Consider the following 13632-nt stretch of genomic DNA (forward strand, 5'->3'; position numbering starts at 1 on the left):
GGAGCAAATGGCAGTGGTACATGGAACCTCTGATTATATGTGTATTTGCAGTTAGCTCAAGACGGAAAACCAATAATAACTTATTTTAACAGCTGCTGCGAAAGATGACCATGCAAAAAAACATATTATGTAATAGAACTTTATGTTACTCGAAAACATACATCCTTCCTGAGTTATTCGAACAATCGAATAGTTTAACGAATTCGTGATGACGAAGAACACTCGTTTGATGCGCATGTAGTGCTACCACTTTTACAGGACATGCACTTATTCGTGAGGGCTTCACTGTTGTTTCAACTTCGTAGACTGTTTTGCACCTTCTGTCAAATTTCGTATGAAGTTATTTACGGTCTAAATGGTGGTGGCCTGGCCCGATCTGGCTGTTTTCGTAGCGAGTGATTTGTACAGGATGAATGGTGCTCCCTGATTCCCTTTAGGAACAAACTCTTGAAGAGTAAGCAAGCAGCAGTATCTTACAACACTTTTATGAGAATTACCTGGGAATGGCCAGTCAAAGTGCCTACATCCTCCTCTAGAGGCTGATAGACCATAAAGACTGCATAGGAAAATAATTTCGATCGGCGGTTTGGAGCACACGAATTCGAGGTTTCGGCTACAAGCCCTCGAGGCGTGCACAAGGCCAGTTTCCTGTCCTCTGAGGCTTTTCGGAAGTCGGTAGTCAGTGATATATAAAGTTTTTCTCTCTGTACACGAAGTTTCGAAAGTGTTTGGAAGGATGTTCCTATGCACATATACAGCATACACAGCTAAGTGCCGATATTTCTCTTGGTGACTGAGGACGGTGTATTGAATAACATCACTCCAGTATTTGCGTCATTTACAATTTAATAATTACAGTTGTTACACTTCTTATGTTTTTAGGTTGGGTAGTATCTCCAAGTATAAGTGGCTAGAGGAAGCCGTTAATGCTTATTTTCCTCCGGCCAGCAGCTCAGGTGTTGAAGTGTGGACGCGTGGAATAAAAATGGTGAGTCTATAACGATAGGTGTAATGCAGAAAATATCAGGTCGTAAAGTTTGTGACGAGTTTGCGGAGAGACTGCTCGATGCAGGGAGAAACAACCAACACACAGATGTGTGCACATGTTAAGGTGCCACATACGAAAATATCTGCACTTGTACCCGTTACATCCCGTGCATGAGGGTTGGAACATTAATAGTGGCAACTATTTATTAACAACTTATAACGTGATTAAATCTTTAGTGTAGGTGCTCGATGATAAACTAGGGTAAACACCTATAACAAAGAGAACGGCACTTATCAGATCAAAGAAAAATAAGCAATCAATTCAAACCAGACGAAGCATGTGAAAAAGGAAGGATACCCGTATAAATACGGACGGAGCGCCTGACGCATAGCAATGGCTACCTGGTAAAGCTTAACTGCTAAGCTCACGACTCGAACCAAACTGCTGTAGCTGTATCGTCATTCATTCGACCTAAATTATGTCTCATATTACAATGGACCAACATTGTTTCGATTTGGAGGTGCGGCCTAAAACTTTTCTCTCCCCCTGAAGTTCGAATCTCAAATTTCAGGTGCGGCTTAGATTCGGGAAATTTTTTTTTCCTTGATTGCGAGTCTCATTTTTCAGGTGCGGCTTAGATTTGAGTGCTGCTTAGATCTGAGTAAATACGGTAGCTGCCCCTCCCCCCCCCCCCCCCCCCCCGTGCTCTGCCTCCCCACACACACTCATCCCTGTAAGCAAAACTGTGAATAACGATGTTGACTGCCCTGAAAAAGTCCTGATTCTTTGCCACCAATAACTTTGAGAATGTGGGATGTTCCTTTCTGCGATAATAATCATAAACATGACGACGAATTGCATGTTTACTTCTCCGCGTCCGCCCTCCAGGGCCTCGCTGGAGTATTTGCTACTACCACCAAGATCTGCACCGACGGCGGCTCCACGCAGGCTCACGCCCAGACCCTTCTGCGCCCACCGCCGCGACCCTCCTACTCGTCAGGGCTTCGCGGCCGGCCGCAAGGACCGGCCATCACTGCCAGACTGACGACCGAGTATAGGCACGACGCTTCAGCGCCATCCATTTTCAGGGCTAGTTGCTTCGGCAGGTGAGTTGTTACACACTCCTTAGCGGACTCCGACTTCCATGGCCACCGTCCTGCTGTCTTAAGCAACCAACGCCTTTCATGGTTTCCCATGAGCGTCGATTCGGGCGCCTTAACTCGGCGTTTGGTTCATCCCACAGCGCCAGTTCTGCTTACCAACCGTGGCCCACTTGGCACTCCGATGCGAGCCGTTTGCTCGCGGCTTCAGCATATCAAGCAAGCCGGAGATCTCACCCATTTAAAGTTTGAGAATAGGTTGAGGTCGTTTCGGCCCCAAGGCCTCTAATCATTCGCTTTACCGGATGACGCTCATACGAGCACCAGCTATCAGACTTTGGGCACTTGTGCTGCTTCACTGTTGTGAAACACATCTCTTCCACAAAACATGTGCTTAGTAGATTTCATGTTTACTAGTCTCTTTTGCTACGAATGACCGTTCCTGTCGCATCTCTGAATACTGATCATACCTCACAGGACACTGTATATTGCTAGAGGAAGCCATTAATGCTTATTTTCCTCCGGCCAGCAGCTCAGGTGTTGAAGTGTGGACGCGTGGAATAAAAATGGTGAGTCTATAATGATAGGTGTAACGCAGAAAATATCAGGTTGTAAAGTTTGTGACGAGTTTGCGGAGAGACTGCTCGATGCAGGGAGAAACAACCAACACACAGATGTGTGCACATATTAAGGTGCCACATACGAAAATATCTGCACGTGTACCCGTTACATCCCGTGTATGAGGGTTGGAACATTAATAGTGGCAACTACTTATTAAAAACTTATAAAGACAGATACACATTTCAAAATTTTACTGACCATCGAAGTAGTCATCAGCATTGTGTATAACCCATTACCAAGGATGTGGAAGTCGTAGGATACCCTTAGCAACGCCAGTTGTGTTGATAATTCGAATGGAGGAGGCTATTGCCCAACGAACTTCTGTAATAGTTCTGATGCGAATGCCATGAAGTGCTTCCTCCAATTTAGAAATCAATTTGAAGTCACAAGGACCTAAGTCCGGAAAATTTGAAGGTGGTACATCACTTCCCAGTCCTGTCGATCGAACAAATGAGTCTCAGCTTACGCCATATGCGCCCGACCTTTGTCTTGCAAAATGAAGTGTCGCCACTTCTTTCCCTCCCTCCCTCTCTCTCTCTCTTTCTCTCTCTCTCTCTCTCTCTCTCTTTATATATATATATATATATATATATAAGTTTTTGAAAGCAGCTGGATTACTACATGACACTGACTAGTGCTTGATTATTTTAACCCTGTCTGGCGGCGGGATACAGTGAGGCTGGTGAGCCTCGCTTTACACTGATAGTGCGTAGAAATAGTCCATAATCTCCAAGAAACGTTTCTGAAGAAGTGTACTTTGCAATAATCGTCTCTCACGCCTCAAGGTGCTAACAATGGGGAGGCCTCAGGCAAGGCCAACTGATTAGGTTCATATTTGGCAGGTTCCTTGTGTACAGTCTACGCAAAATGAAAGACTGTAATGAATTACTCTAAGATTTTTTGACTCAAATGACTCGAACACCCCTCCCCCCACCCCCGCCCTCTCCCTTTTCAAGAAAACCATCACGAAAGTTCATGACGAGCAGTCGACTCACAATTGACAAAATCGAGAATGACCGAAAACTGAGTATTTTTGTCGTCCTTTTTGGGATCCGCAACCACATATTTTCCTAGAAACCGAGGAAGGAAACTATTTTGACTTTCGCTTATGGACCCGTAGGATAAATGCTGTGCAATGGACGCGCCACTGGCGCAGCGATCAAGGCAAATGGCTGGGCGGTAGAGAACCTGTGTTAGATTTCCAAATACAAATGTTTCTATTTGTATTTTTCTCATTTAGAAATTGTAATGAATATGAGAGTCGTTAAGGTAAGTTGGGTAGATCAGTGAGGAAGAAATACAAGGTAGGCAAATAAATTTCTCAATTGACTTGAATTAGTAACAAATTAAAATTTTGAGCTTCGTTGTACGAAAACAGTTCCTAGTAAGAGAGCTGCGTCAAAGAGCGTTCGATGCACATTATCGCATAAGGGAGAAAAAAGAATTAAATTTACAAAACAGATCTTGCGAACGTTTTAAAATCACGCGATACTGATAAATAAGTTTTGTCTGATATTGGTTTTCTGGGGTGGACAAACTAATACTGTCCTGCATGATAGCACGTTTGCCGGCCGGAGTGGCCGTGCGGTTCTAGGCACTACAGTATGGAACCGCGAGACCGCTACGGTCGCAGGTTCGAATCCTGCATGGATGTGTGTGATGTCCTTAGGTTAGTTAGGTTTAAGTAGTTCTAAGTTCTAGGGGACTGATGACCTCAGATGTTAAGTCCCATAGTGCTCAGAGCCATTTTTTGATAGCACGTTTATAGATTGATAGGGTCAACCGATTTGGGTGGTAGAAGTAATATTGCCAAACTGTACGCCTGTGTACCAACCACATGATGTTAATTTTTGAAGCCAAGTTAAAAACTTTATTTCGAGGCTTCAAAACTGCAACCTGCTTCTGGAAAACCAGCGGTAAATGCACAACCACTCGGATGCAACCGCGATTCACAGCATATTTCATGATCAGCGCAATGCTATGCGTGGTGCGCGAAAAAGAAATACCTTTAAATGTAAACCAGGTCTTTTTCTCGTCGAATCTTCGAAAAACCGATGTAATTACTAATTACGCAAAGACTTGCATCCATTAGATGTTTTTGGTGACGCGAATATATTTGTTTCGAATGTTTGTGTGAAAATTACTGCCCATTTAGGTGTTCGAAAGAGATGGGGGAACGTAAAAGAGTGAGTGAAAGAGCCATTATGAAGTAAAATTTTAAATTCTTGCTAATCCAAGTCGTTCGAGAAATTTATTTGCCTAGCTTTCTGTTATTTCTTATTGATTTACTTATCATATTAATACTCATATTCCTATCAATTTCTAAACGGAAGAAATAGAAATATAAAAGAATCAAGGTACTATGGAACTGAACACAGGTTCGGCGTTCCTTGACCAACAGCCCTGGTCGTTACGACATCTACGCTTTCTTTGCACAGTGTTTACCTTACGGGAACATCAGCGGCAATCAAAACGTTTCTTTCCTCGAGTTCAAGGAAAATACGGTTTTGCGGATCTCATATACAGGGGATGGACAAAATAATGTGAGCACCTGTACTTACTTTGGAATGGTCTATTAATAAGGGGTTGGACCCCCATTTGCCTGTAATACAGCTGCGATTCTTCTTGGAATACTGACATATTATGATTGTGTAGTCTCAAGTGGAATGTTATGCCACTCTTCGATTAGAACCTCTTCTAACTCCAGTAGTGACGAGGGAGACGGAAATCTGCTCCGGAGTCTGCACTCCAAACCGCCCACTATGGTTCGATAATGTTCAAGGCCGGGGACTGTGCTGGACAGGGAAGAAGCTGCAGTTCAACTGCATGCTCGTCATACAACGACTCCACTGTACTGTCTGTGTGAATGGGTGCACTATCGTCCTGAAATACGTCACCATTGATTTGAGTCATGGGTTGCACCTGACCACCTAAAATGTTCACATAATCGTTGTCTGTAACGCGTCCTTTGACATTAATAATGAGGCCAGAATAATGTCGTGATACTGCTGCCCACACCATCATACTTCCACCTCCATGCTTAACCGTTGGAATCAAGCAGTCAGGATTGTAGGCTTCTTTTGGCATTCTCCAGGCGTAAACACGGCCTGATGTTAGAAATAAGGAAACGTTTACTCGTTGGACATATGACGTGTTTCCACTGATCAGCGGTCCAGGATCTATGCTCCTGACTCCATGTTTTACGCTTCTTTGCGTTGGTTGTCGCCACAAATGGTTCCAGTATAGCAGCTCATCCATGAATATTCACTTTATGTTCTCGGAGGACAGTGTCGATAGACACGGGCTTTCGAAGAGGGCTATTGCGCTCTGCCGTCACTTTAGCCGCCGTAGTTTTATGTTGTGTTGACACAATTCGCGTTAGCGTACGACGATCTCAGTCTTTTAGTTTTGATTTGCACCCACTATTACGTTTACACGATGGTGGCTTTCCATGTTTTGTGTGTGCTGTCATGACTATCGAAACAGTTGCTCCTGAAACGTTCGATCAGTTGGCTGTCTTGGTTACTGATGCTCTAGCTAATCTCTCCCCACAATCTGTCCTCTTTGGAACTCGGTTAGGTCTTTCACTGCACGCCGGCCAAGGCCTCTGTATGCAGATACGCAGTGTGCACTACTCGTAAACAGCCTGCACTGATACTTAGTCCATACTGTAGCGGCACCACCGTTTACGATAGGGAAAGTTGGTTTTGTGCAATATTCTGAGCACAGTTTACAGCCAGGTGCGGGATGGATTGCAGTGAGTTACGCATACCAACAGCTGCGAAGTAGAATAGAGCCCACAGGGCCCTCAGATTGCTGAAAGAGTATACATAGTGGTTTTGCATGTCGCAAGTCACAGGCAGAAGGGGCCCACTGGCCAACCTAGTGCGTTATGAGTACGTGATGCGAAGTGGCATATAAGGCAAAACAGAGGTGCACAGCCACATACAAATACGTGCAGGTTTCTAACGAGATTCATTCAAGTGTGGTAGCACTCCTGGACAGTGGGGCATGTCACACCACCAGCTACACGCAGCAGCGTTCCAGTCCACGCTAGGTCGCTAGTTCGACCCTCTGAGGCTGACATGGGGACTGTAGGCAGCCAGTGGCGGGCCACTCCATGGCTCGTTACCGTGGGCAGTTGTTCTGGCTTCCAACACACGCTGGAGGCATCCTGAGGCGAGGTCTGCAGATTCGGACTCCGGATCGCGGGCGCTTATTGTCGCCACAATCTTAGCCACACCATCGAGAAGCACGCTGCTGGCCACCTGCAGCTCACACCGAGCAGCACTGAGTCGGCAGGGTCACAGACCACTGAGTCAAGTGCCGGCATCCTTATGATGCCACAACTCCGCTGCCGTACAAGGCCGACTCACAGCAGTGCATGCACGGGTCGCTGAGACAGCCATTCTACGCCAAGCCGTTTCATAGGCAGCAAAGTGGTGTCCTCAGCATTGTGGGACCCAGTGACGCAGATCAAGAGGAAACAATCGAGTTGGAAACAATAAGTAACTTGGAAAGCTCGCCCGAGTCTTAATACTGTGCCATCTACCTATTCCCACTACATTTGATGTTGCCATTAAATTCTGTGGCAGAAGTTGCCACTACAGTACTGAACACGCACAGTCCAGCATGACACGTGCCTTACCTGCACTGTTGACCGTCAAGCACAACCATCCCATTACTGACAATTTTCACATTATTTTGCCTATCCCTGTATAATGAAGAAAAACGTTATGTTTTCAATTATATTTCAATTTCGTCAATTTTGGGTCAATGGCGCATCATAAAGCGAATTACCTTTCAGTCTTTAATTTTAGATTTGGCACCAGCGATCTACCAAATGCGAGCCGAATCGGTTGGCTGTGTCCTCAGACACAGCCTTTCCCTTATAATAGTGCGTGGGTTCTGGCGGCAGACGTTAGTGGGTCGTTGCCATGCACTACGGATGCTCCGTGAACAGTGCAAGAAAGACCGTTTCAGCCTGAAGACTGACTAGATTAAGGTATTGCACCAACCTCTGACTACAAGAAGCGAAACACATGTAGTAATAACAGAAAGTCAAAATGTGTAACAAGAATGGTTAATAAATAATAGTCACAGAAAAAATCAGTATAACTAATATGATGGTAATAGTAACAGCACATTAAAGTGGTTGTAGCAGTTACAGCATTTTACCCACTAGAAACATAAACCGAACTCTAGTAACAGTGACACGCACTAATGGCACAAGTTTGTAGTTTGCGATAGGTTGCACCAGGAGGGCTACATTGAATGAACTGTGATGGTAAATTCTAACAAACTTCATCTGATTCTTCCCTAGGTTATCAGAAGGAGGCTTGCTTACATCGCCTCTTCTAACACTGTTTCGATGTGCCCAGTGACTATATTCTCTGTAGAGTGCGGCTACATAATATTCAATCTGTAGAGTCTGAATTTTGGTGTGGCTTTCAAGAATACTACTGTGATCTTACAATGAAGTCTCAATACGTGGGATGCCGCCTCATTTAGTAATTCAAACCAAGATGAGGAAAACGCGTTTTCACAGTCAACCGTATTTGAGAGCCAGTCTTGAACCATTAGTCAAATAACAATCACGGTGTCTTAAGTTTTCGAGCACCATAGCATTAACATAAGAGTACAAAGTATTTCAAGTTATTTTCTTAAGTGAGAATTGGTACTCTGGACTTACACGTGTTCACAGTGAAACGTCCCCTTTGAAAAATTATACATGACTGTGCTTAAACTGATACACAATATTTTTTTAGCGCAACGCAATCTGACTTTCAAAAATCCCTACAAAAGAATGGCCCTGACTAACATTAACCTATGCATTTCACAAATCGCTTACCTCACAAAAATCTTGGTTACTCGAACTACTGCAATACAGCGAGCGCCACTACTGCCAGCTAAATAAAAGATTCAAACTACGGAAGGCACTAACTACTGATAGGGATAGTTAGCAAATGAAAGATATCAATAGAGAACAAACAATGTATTTACCTTAATAGTCATAATATGTATAGCAGTTCATGACAAATTGCAAAACTCCGCCATCTCTCTCCCCACATCCACCACTGCTGGCGGCTCACCTCCAACTGCGCAACGCTACGCGCTTTTCACATCCAGCTGCCGCTGCCCAACACTACAATGGCAGACAACAGTGCAAACTAGACACAGACTGCACACAGCACAGCCAGTGATTTTTATACAAAGGTGGCGTTACCAATAAAGAAACCTAAACAGCCTACTTACAACAGTCTTGATGGCGAGGGGGAGGGCCTATCCTCTTTCCTACTCATCTGTGCAGGGCGCACTTTTACGATTGCATGGTTAATCCCACCAAACACTCGTAACACTAAGTTCATTCACTGTCAATCTTTGCACGTCGGTTTTGAACTGTCAGAATGATTTCTTAATGATTTAACGTTGAATGATATTAGAAGTTATTCGTCTTGTCACGAACTCTAACAAAGGATTTCCTGCTCCAGGACAACGCAATATATTAGCCGAGCGGTCTAAGGCGCTGCAGTCATGGACTGTGCGGCTGGTTCCGGCGGAGGTTCGAGTCCTCCCTCGGGCATGGGTGTGTGTGTTTGTCCTTAGGGTAATTTAGGTTAATTAGTGTGTAAGTTCAGGGACTGATGACCTTAGCAGTTAAGTCCCACAAGATTTCACACACATTTGAACATTTTGAACAACGCCATATACTCTTACAGCTTTCATGGTAAACTGACCTTGAATGGAACCGCAAACAGCTGCAAATTGATAATTTATTCAAATTACGTCCATAACTTTCATAGTCATAGAATCCAACTCACGTAGAGCGGAAAAAATGGTCAACGAATAAAACCTGGCAGAGCTTTGGGGTGAATAACAAACTATTCCGAACCGATATTGAACATAACAGATAGTAGGAGACAATTTCCTCTCTTCACGGAGTAGGATTCAGTGACTGCAAACATTGGGAGCGTCGCTGTGTGTTAATCTATGCGGTCGCAGGTTCGAATCCTGCCTCGGGCACGGATGTGTGTGATGTCCTTAGGTTAGTTAGGTTTAAGTAATTCTTCGTTCTAGGGGACTGATAACCTCAAATGTTAAGTCCCATAGTTAAAATGGTTCAAATGGCTCTGAGCACTATGGGACTTAGCATCTGAGGTCATCAGTCACCTAGAACTTAGAACTACTTAAACCTAACTAACCTAAGGACATCACACACATCCATGCCCGAGGCAGGATTCGAACCTGCGACCGTAGCAGACGCGAGGTTCCGGACTGAAGGGCCTAGAACCGCTCGGGCACAGCGGCCGGTTAAGTCCCATAGTGCTCAGAGCCATTATTAATCTATGTGATACTACTTATGTCCTTAGAATATTGCTTTAATGCAGCGAGACAAGTCGAGTGAATAAATCATCAATTAACATCAGCTTGCGGCTCTTTAATTTACCGTGAATTTCAACAGCAGTGTATGTCTCACAGTTTTCCCACATTCCCTGTCCACATGGCATGACCACCTGTTAGTTGCGGATTGGGTAACCTCTCCTTCATGCCAGCTCGCATAGCTAAAGCAGCATAAGCAGTTGTACACGATAGAATGTAAATACTGCCCCCCCCCCCCCCCCCCTCACAATGTGGAGTGGGTGCCAGAAGGTAATGTGACGTTCCTTCGATGCCGTTTCCACGCTATTGCAACTCTAAGTGGCCAACAGCACACAGGGTGATTCAGCGTATAACCTGCAATGCCTCCAAAAAACAGCGCGAGCTTTTCATATTCTCTCGTCTGCAACTCAAACTATTAGTCCTACAGAAAAAGATGAACAGGAAAAATGAACAGGACCGTTTTATAGTGAAATTTTGATTTGGGACACGTTTCCGCTGGAGACCGCAGCTATCGAGTTATTCAAGAAAATCGCCTTTGGAGGTGACTTTTGTACCTATACCTTGAAAACGTGTTTGAAGGTCACTCTTGCAGCTTTTTCTTGAATAATTTGAGAACTGCAGCCTTTAGCGGAAATGCATACCCCTACAAAAACTACATCAATTTCTTATAAAAAGGTGCTGTTCATTTTTTCTATAGGACTAATAGTTTGCACGTAGGAACGGAGACAATATAAAAAACTTTTTCATGGCATTTGAAGGTATTGCAGGTTGCATATAACCCACAGGTAGGGCAGCTGAATCACGCTGTATATGGGACGCCGAAGTGACTTCAATGAAATTTAAATATGTGATAATGAGCAATGTATTTGGTGTCATTTGAAGTGTGAGCGCCTCTTTCGTGGCACGCTGCAGTTTGACTGTCGCCTCCAAGTAAACAATACTCTTGCCGAGGGTATCAATCCCGACTGCTCTCCCTCGGCGACTAAGACGCCGCGTGGGGAGTGGCGTAGTATTTTACGCAGCTCGGCGCGGCGCGGCGCTATCTTCGCAGCCTGCCCACCTCGCCGCGCCTCCCTATAGATAAACGCGGCCGCCCCGCACATTAAACGCGTTGCGCCGGCGGCGAAATTTACGGGGCTGAATTCCGGCACATTATCCTATCCCTCATCCTCAGCTCGAGCCTCCGCGCGCGTATATATACGGCGAGTGGCGTGCGGCGCGCTGCTCCACCTGCGCCGCACGACTGACTGCCATCCGTCTTTTTAACACTCCAGTTCAAACAAATTACGCGAGAAATATCTGGCGTCGCGGCGCGGGGACACGGCGGCGCCCGGGGGGTTCTTTATTTCTCAGTAATGGACCTCTTGCAGCCGCGCTCCGGGATATTTTATGTAGTTTGCCGCGGGGGCACTTGGGAACATACGGCGCGGGTATTCGTCGGAAATCCGATATGAGCGCGCCATACATTCGTGCGCCGCCGGAACTGCGAGGGGCCGGCCGGACGTGGGGACCGCACCGCCGAAGAGGCCCCCGTCCCGCAAGGAGCAGACGCCGCCGTCAAAATATTATACACGGCGCCGCGCCGCGCGCGTTACGGGCGGGCAATACGGAGTGAGAAATAACGCCTATAAATTCCAACAGGTTGCTCGCTTTTGCTTCCGAGAGGGCCTTGGCCTCCATTCCTTACCTCGTACTGCTGCTAACTATTTTAGCTCGTAAGTACACACGACCAGTAATCTCTGCGGCCTCGTACAAACTAATATGCGTTTCTCTTTCGGTTTCCCCACTCGATTGCAGGTTTGCCAGTATTTTATACGCTAGAGTTATTAATTACTGGTGCCTTCGAGGGAGGAAACATCTATCTGCAGCAAGAAAGAACCCCCATGAGTAATTTTCAGAAAATAATCTTACGAAGTCTCAAGGAATCAACTTAATGATAAAATAAGTTTTTCTCCAGTATCAACAAACAGGGAAGTCACACAGACACACACACAGACACACACACACACACACACACACACACACACACACACACAGACACTGCATTCTATACAGGGTGAATCACCTAAAACTTGCTCCGCAAATAATGCGGAAATGGAAAGTGCCATTGATGTGCGGCTTTCACACAATGGATTGGTAGTCAAGCGGTTGCATTTTTAGCCGATCAACAGACTGTAATATACATAGAAATAATTTTTTGCGCAAACATAAGCTTTTCTAAATGAAACAATGCCTAGTGACATTAACAAACTAAAAGCAGAGTAAATTAGAATGTCAGTGGTGTTTGTTACAGGATTCTAGAGTGAGTCGTTTACGACGCACCGTATTTTGGAAAGTTTTCGAACCGACACTTGTACAATACCCGTGGTAGCATATAGTAAAGATCAACACAACTACATACACTAGGTATATGGACTCTGACCAGTAACGAGACAAGTGACCATCACAGGTTGTGTAGAAAATGACCACCGGCAGCAGCAATACACGCTCCCAGTCTGATATGGAACGACTGCTGCACATTCACTTCAGTGATGTCTGAGCAGGTTGCAGAAATACGCCGTCGCCTGTCAAAGGGTGTAGTTGGTATGTCCTTATAGATAGCGTCTTTCAGCTTTCTCCTCAGAAAAGAGTCTACAGGCATCTAATCCGGGGAACGGGGCTCCAATGTACAGGTCCTCTGCGTCCAACCCAACGATTTGGAAGCATTTCATGAAGACGTGCTCAAGTACTTCTTGGACTATACGCTGGGCAGCTATTATGTTGGTACCAGAGGTTCCTCCTAGTCTGTAGTGGAACGTCTTCTAGCATCCGTGGAAGATGATCCCTTAGGAGGCGTTCAGGGTTCCGTCTATGAAAAACGGGAAAAAGTATCCACTTCCAGCTCAGTCATCCAAGGTTTCAAGTTGCTGATCTCAATTCTCTTCGAGTCGTAAGACAATACTTTAGAAGTTAATAATAATATTTTGTCATTTTCTTTTTCTATCATATCCGGTGAGGACATAAAGCATATGGATTCTTGATCTGCGTTTAACCATGAGGCGTGTTATCCTGCGTGAATTTCAGTCATTATGTTGTATTTGAGAACAGATGGGACTTTGCGAATTTGCCACCCTCCTCCCTAGTCTTTGTTCAATGATTTTTTCCACGTGTTCCGTACCTTCATATGTGTTCACTCGAGAAATAAGAGGATTTTCTTTTGCAAAATACGATCGTTGCGAAATAGAAACTACAGTGAAAATAAAAAATGTTTTATTTGCAACATTTAGTTACTTACATCTTCCAGATGCTTCTCTACGTAGTCGTTACTCCGACTGACATTGTTGTCGTAACGTCATAGATGACAGTCACTTGTGCTTTCAGCCACTTCTCTACCTGGTCGGCAGCTCGTTGTCTCTGCCAAAATGCTATTCTCATGGTCAGTGGTCCATGTGCGCAATCAGAGGGAGCCAAGTCCAGGCTATATGGTGGGTGGACAAACACTTCCCATCGAAAACGCTGCAGGAGCGTGATTGTTGTAGCTGTAGTGTGTGGCCGAGGATTGTC

This window comes from Schistocerca piceifrons, chromosome 4 (genome assembly GCF_021461385.2).
Source record: "Schistocerca piceifrons isolate TAMUIC-IGC-003096 chromosome 4, iqSchPice1.1, whole genome shotgun sequence".
Lineage (NCBI taxonomy): Eukaryota > Metazoa > Arthropoda > Insecta > Orthoptera > Acrididae > Schistocerca > Schistocerca piceifrons.